This window comes from Delphinapterus leucas, chromosome 15 (genome assembly GCF_059928025.1).
Source record: "Delphinapterus leucas isolate spDelLeu-1000000601 "Yukka" chromosome 15, BTC_Dleu_Yukka2, whole genome shotgun sequence".
NCBI classification, from domain to species: Eukaryota; Metazoa; Chordata; class Mammalia; order Artiodactyla; family Monodontidae; genus Delphinapterus; species Delphinapterus leucas.
This window is the reverse complement of record NC_143143.1, coordinates 87,317,187-87,323,186: the sequence shown is the minus strand read 5'-3', so window position 1 is coordinate 87,323,186 and position 6,000 is coordinate 87,317,187.

The window sequence follows — 6,000 nt, the reverse complement described above, 5'->3', positions numbered from 1 at the left end:
GCACACATCCCGTCAGGTATGCTGCTGCGGACACGGCGAAACCCCCGAACCACCAGCAGGAAGGTGAGCAGAGGGGCTAAGACGTGGGGGACGGGGAGGGCTGGGTCCCCCAAGCCCTCTGAGCACGGGGGTAGGGTCACCTCCCACCGTCACCCAGGCCTCGGCGTCAGGCTGCGCCAGGCGTCACCCTCCAGCACGGGCCATTCAGACCCTCTCCCCGGGGATGAGAAAAGATGGAGCCAGAGCTGGCGAAACACAGAGCCTCCACCCCAGCATGGGAGCCCCCGTCCCTGCCCGCCCGCTGTCCCCCGGAGCCTCACCACTGCGCAGCCGAGCACCACCCCCCAGTGCAGTGAGCGCTCAGCACAGGCGACCATGTGTGGGACCCCAGGGGCGGCCTGGCCGAGGGCCCCCAAGAGGAGAGCCAGGCCTGCATGTCGAGCTGGGCGGGGGCTGCTGTGTGACCGTGGGTGAGCCCCTCCCCCTCTCTGATGCCCAGGTGCTCAGCTGGTGGTTGCACCCCACCCGGATGGACTCGGAACCTGGGATTATGACAAGAAGAAGGGGCGCGAGGCAGGAGGCTGTGTGGATCCTCAGGACGAGCCTGCGTCCCTATGCCGTGCCCCACTTGCTGGGTCCCGGTTCCCTGGAGACACCTGCTCCAGAGGTGTGCACTTGCCTGCCATGGGGGTGGGCTGTGATGGGAGCGGGGCTTCCTGGGACCTCCTCTTGTTTGCTCACCAAATGTCTACTAGGCAGTGATAACAGCAACAAAACACGGGCCATTTCTGTGACACGGCATGGAGCACGTGTGTCTGTTGCTCACTTATCCATCCAATCTGCGCAGGGTGGCGCCCGCGGCCCAAGGCGAAATCCCAGCCGGCTGCTTTCCCACTGCCTAAAAGCTGAGAGGGGCTCTTACGTTTTTAAAGCTCAAGGAGGGATAAAAATCAAAGGGAGAATAATATTTCACGACCGGTGAAAATGACATGAGATTTCCGGTGTCCACCCACACATGCCTGTTTGTCCGCACGCTGCCCGCGGCTGCTGGGAGGCTGTTGGCCCTTGGCTGGCCCCTGCTCGGCATGGCGGAGGCTTGGTGGTGTTTTTGGTCATTTAATTCACAGCACCCGTGTGGTCACCCGCGGTCAGTGAAGCAGAAGTTGACCTGGGCCAGGACGGCAGCTCTCGGAGTCCCGACCCCGCGCAGCCTGGGTGGGCGGGCCGGGAGCCAGCAGCACTCCATCTCCAGGGATTCGAGCTGAGGGCCGTGCTATGGGTGGAGGTCGGGGCATCGTTGCATTTACAGGGGAGCTGCAGGCAGGAGCGGGGAGGGGTCTGGGGCTGGGGCGCCCGGCCAGCTGGGGCAATGGCTGGGCTGGACCCTGGGGTGACCCTTGTCTGTTCTGAGGCCCTGCCTGCTGGGGTGGGGATCCTCTGTGGCAGTGATTTTCGGCTGCGGCGCCGTCACCACTGGCAGAGTCAACATGGGTCAGAATCAGAACCACAGGTGCCGCAGGGAAGATGGGCAGCACAGGCGCGGACAGGAAGGAAGGGACAGGCTGGGCCTAGGGGGGACCAGGTGTCGCCATCCACGGCCAGGGTCATGTCCCGAGTCAAACGATGGCTCATATTCAAAGGGCCTCTGCCAGTTTGGGGGCTTCCTGAACAGGTGCCCGGCCAGCAAATTGGCCCCTGGTCTGGGCACAGTATCTACACAAAAACCTCCCACCGGGACGGGTCCTCCATTTCTGGGCTGCTGACAGCTCCGGCCACCACGGGAGACGGATGGGAACTGTATCTAAATCAATTGAAAGCTAACTGACCAGCTTCTGGGGCAATAGCCAGCTTTGTGGGGGGCGGCAAACTGCAGGACCGGGGTTTTCCTTTCCTGAGGACGAGGGGTGGCCCCTGAGTCCCCAGCGAGTGCAGGATTCCACACCCAGCTGAGGGTTGCTTCAGCAGGAAGGACACGGGGAGGCCAAGAGCCCCAGATCCTCAGTTTGGGGGGGTTTCCGAAGCAGGCTCACCAGCGCGGGCCCAGGCCCTGCTTCTCCCGTCCGCCCTGGAGCCCCATCAGGAGCCCGGTGACCCAGCAGCCGGCCCAGGACACGGGGTGGCTGAAGTGACACCAGGATACGCGGGCGCAGGGAGTCAGCGGGCCGCCCCCCCCAGCCACCACCCTCTGTACCCCTAAGGTCATGAATGCCCAGCACCTCCTCCTAGGCCGAGGTCGCTTTGAAGGAGGAAGCAAAGCAAGCCCAGGACGGCAGGACGCAGGCGCCAGACCCCAGACCCCAGACCCCGGACCCCGGACCCCGGACCCCGGACCCAGGACCCCGGACCCCAGACCCCAGACCCCAGACCCCAGACCCCAGACCCCGGACCCTGGACCCCAGACCCTGGACCCCAGACCCCAGACCCCGGACCCCGGTTCCCACGCAGTGCAGGCTCCTGGACACACGCTCTCAGGTGACGCTCTGGTGTGAAAACGGACATTTATTTTCACGGTCTACTGGCGAGGACAGCAGGGGCAGGGCAGTCACAGCTCTGCCGCCACATCGCCCTCGAGGGGAGGGCGTCTCCGAGGAACCCACCTCGAGGAGGGGTGTCCTGGTTCCCCGGCCGAGCTGGGCCCGTGTGGTCGCGTGTCCTCCCGCCAGGCCGACGGCGCCATCAATGCGCAGCTACAGCTGGTTGAAGGGGACCAAATCCATTGAACAGTTGATTTGGTTCCATTTTACCAGCGTTAGCAAAGCATTTGGGTCCCGGGTCCACGGGAAACAGCAACGTCGACGACGAAGGCAGCTTCCGTGTGACGTCCGGACGAGATGGGGGCCACGGGGTGTCCAGGCTCCATGCCCCCACCCTTCCCTGAGACCACCTGCGCCGAGGGGCCCCCAAGCTCTGCCAGTCACAGCTGGAGTGGGAGGGGGGCGCGAGGGCGGGCGTGTGAGGGTCACGCACACACCCAGACACACACACCCCCCAGACACACAGAGAACACACACACTCCCAGACAGACACACACACCAGAAACGGACACACCCAGACACCCAGACACACACACACACACACACACACACACACAGACACATAAACACACCCCCCAAACACACAGAGACACACACCCCAGAAACACACACGGGGACAGAGAGACACAGACACATGCCCCCAAAACACACACAGCCAGACATAGACATGCCCAGACGTAGACACACACACACTCACAAACTCATCTTTACAGACCATTTGCACCCACTCGTTCTCAGAAACACACGTAAGCTCACATGCTTACAGACACACACGCTCCCGGCCCCCCCTGCTGGCCCACGAGGACTCCCCGGTTGGGACCACTGGAGGAAGCTGGGGTGGGGGGCAGGCAGAGGCCCCTGTTCCTGGCACTGACACCCCTGCCCCACAGCACCTCCCTCCCTCCCCTCCCTCCACTGTTCACTCATGGATTCTTTAGCAATCCTGCCTTTCGTCCGGCGCCCACGGCACCGCCACTCGTTTTGGTCCTGGGGCCCAGCTACCACCATCTGGACCTGCCCTCGTGGGCGAACATCCTGGGGGCCCGGGATCCCGCAGTCTTGGGCCCTTGTCCCCTGCCCCCATCACATCCCCAGCTGCAGCTGAGGCAGGACCGGCCCCTGAGCCCGCCTTGGGTGCTGGCTGAGCAGAAGCCCGGCTTGCAGGGGCCTCAGTCCAGCCCGGCCCGGAATGGGTGGCTGGGCTCCGCCCCACGGAGGGGGCTGTGGTTGGACAGGGGCCCGAGCCTTTCAGGGAAGCCAGCCCCGTGTGGCGACGTGAAGGAAGACGGGGACCACACAGAGGACCCTCCCCAGGGCCCGGGCTCCTGGCCTGGGGACCTACAGCCTGTCAGAGCGTGAGGGTGGTCCCTCAGCTCCCAGGACAGCCCCCGGGTCAGTGTGAGGCCAGCACGGGGCCAGCCCAGGCCACATTTGCCTGATGACCCTCAGTGACTTGGAGGGGACAAATTCCTCTTTAGAAAATTAGGTGTCCTGCCAGCGCCCAGTTCATCAGGAGTCAGGCAGGGGCGGGGGGTGCCGGTGCCGGGAAAGTGATGCCCTGTGTGTGGACCTCCCTCTGAGCACAGACCAGCCCGGCCGGGCCGGGTGACTGCGCTCACCCCTGCAGCCCCCTCTCCTCCCGCTGCCTCTTCTCTGGGGCCCTTTCTGGCCCTGCCTCCTGACACTGTAGCCGCAGATGCTCGGGCGGTGGCGACGGGCGGCACGGCACGGTGCCCACCCTCCAGAGCCACTCCAGGATGCCCAAGACCTCAGCCCCCGCCACGCAGGCCGCCACCTTCCCCTCCCGTCCCTGCCGCACTGCCCACTCCCCAGAGCTGAGCTGAGCTGTGCCGCAGGGTCCCCCTCTGTGCACGGCCCTGGCCTCTCCCCTCAAGACCACCTCCCCAGAGCTCGCAGGGAGCCCAGGGGTGGGTGCCAGGCGCTCTCAGCCTCACGTCCCGTGACAGCCAGCAGAGCTCAGCCCCGGAGACAGAGGGGCTGGCTGGACCCAGGCTCTGCAAACACCTCTCTTGGTTTGACTCCAGGAGCACAGAGACGGGGGGCAGCCCTGAGGCTCCCCAGACCGGCCGGCCCCCAGCCCCGGTGAAGACGCCACGCAGACGGAGCCACCCAGCTGCGTGTATCGCCTCTGTCGATGTTCCTAATGAAGCGGAAGGTGTGACAAGCAGTGGGATTGACCCGTCGGCCCTGCGCCCTGGCCGCTACGCGGGGAAGAGGAAGAGCGCCGCGCAGCTGCACCCCGTTACCCACGCGCTGGCTAAGTCCTTCCCAGGTCCACCCAGGCCCCGGCACCAACTTGGGTGCGTGACACACACACACATACCCCCCGCGTCCCCTGAGCCGGCGCATCCCTACAGCCCACCATTGCTCTTTGATTTCTCTCCATGTGTCACTGCGTCTGGAAGAGTTTCCCCAAATGCCAGGCCTTTGCTTCCTCATCAAACTCTCCACTCCCTGGCACTCCCCTTGCACATTTCTCTCCACTTCCGGCCTGGCCGGGTCCCTGCTCGAGGCCATTGGAAACCAAAGCAGGAGAAGGCAGAACACCAGGCCAGAGAATTGGTCCAGAGCCCCGATTCTTTTCTGCAGGGAGCTGGGAGATTCTGCATCTGCCGAGGAGCACGGCAAACATTCCACCCATGGGCACCACAGTGAGGGTGCTGGCTGCAAAGCCTCGAGTGACCTCGGGTGACAGCTGATGGCCCTGGGGCCAGGGCTGTCTCAGTGAGCTCGCCCCAGCCCCCCACGTGCCTGCAGGGTGTGAGCACCGAAGACGCCGCCTGCAGCCCTGTGCAGTTCCAGCTAGGAGGGCACGGGGGCTCGGGTGGGGTGGCGTCGCCTGTTCCCCAGACTCAGCCCACCCGTCTCCCCGCCCCCGGGCCACTCTCCTGGGGGCGGTGGTTGGATGTCCAGCCTCTCCCTCTCCTCGCCCCCCATGCCCTTGTCCAGGGAATGTTCCAGCAATACTTTGCTGAATACATGATTACCACACTTGATTGTGCATTTGAAGGGCACTCGGGGCTGTATCCCAGCACAGCGGGGTCCACTGTGAGACGCACCTGCAGCCCAGGTGCCTGACTGTCCTGCTTCTCTGACAGGCGCCCTGGTCGGTTGTTTCAAGTCACTTTGGCAGACATTTCTGCATCCCTTCCCCTCTGCATCCTGGGGTCTCTCACCTACCATCGGGGATCCCAACTTCCTTGCAGTACTTTTTCTTTTCTATCTGGAAAATTCCAAATGCTAATGTCCCACAAGCCCCAAGCTCCCGAGCAGCCCGTGGCTCAGAGACCAGGTGCCCCACGAGCCCAGCCCCCCCAGGACCCCACTCCTCTTTCTCAGGCCCTGAACTCACCTCCCCTCACCACGTGGTTGCCCCTGACGCTCCAGGGCCTCTGACCCTATAGTGCCAGCCACTGCCAAGCCCTCTCGGTGACTTGCAATCGCG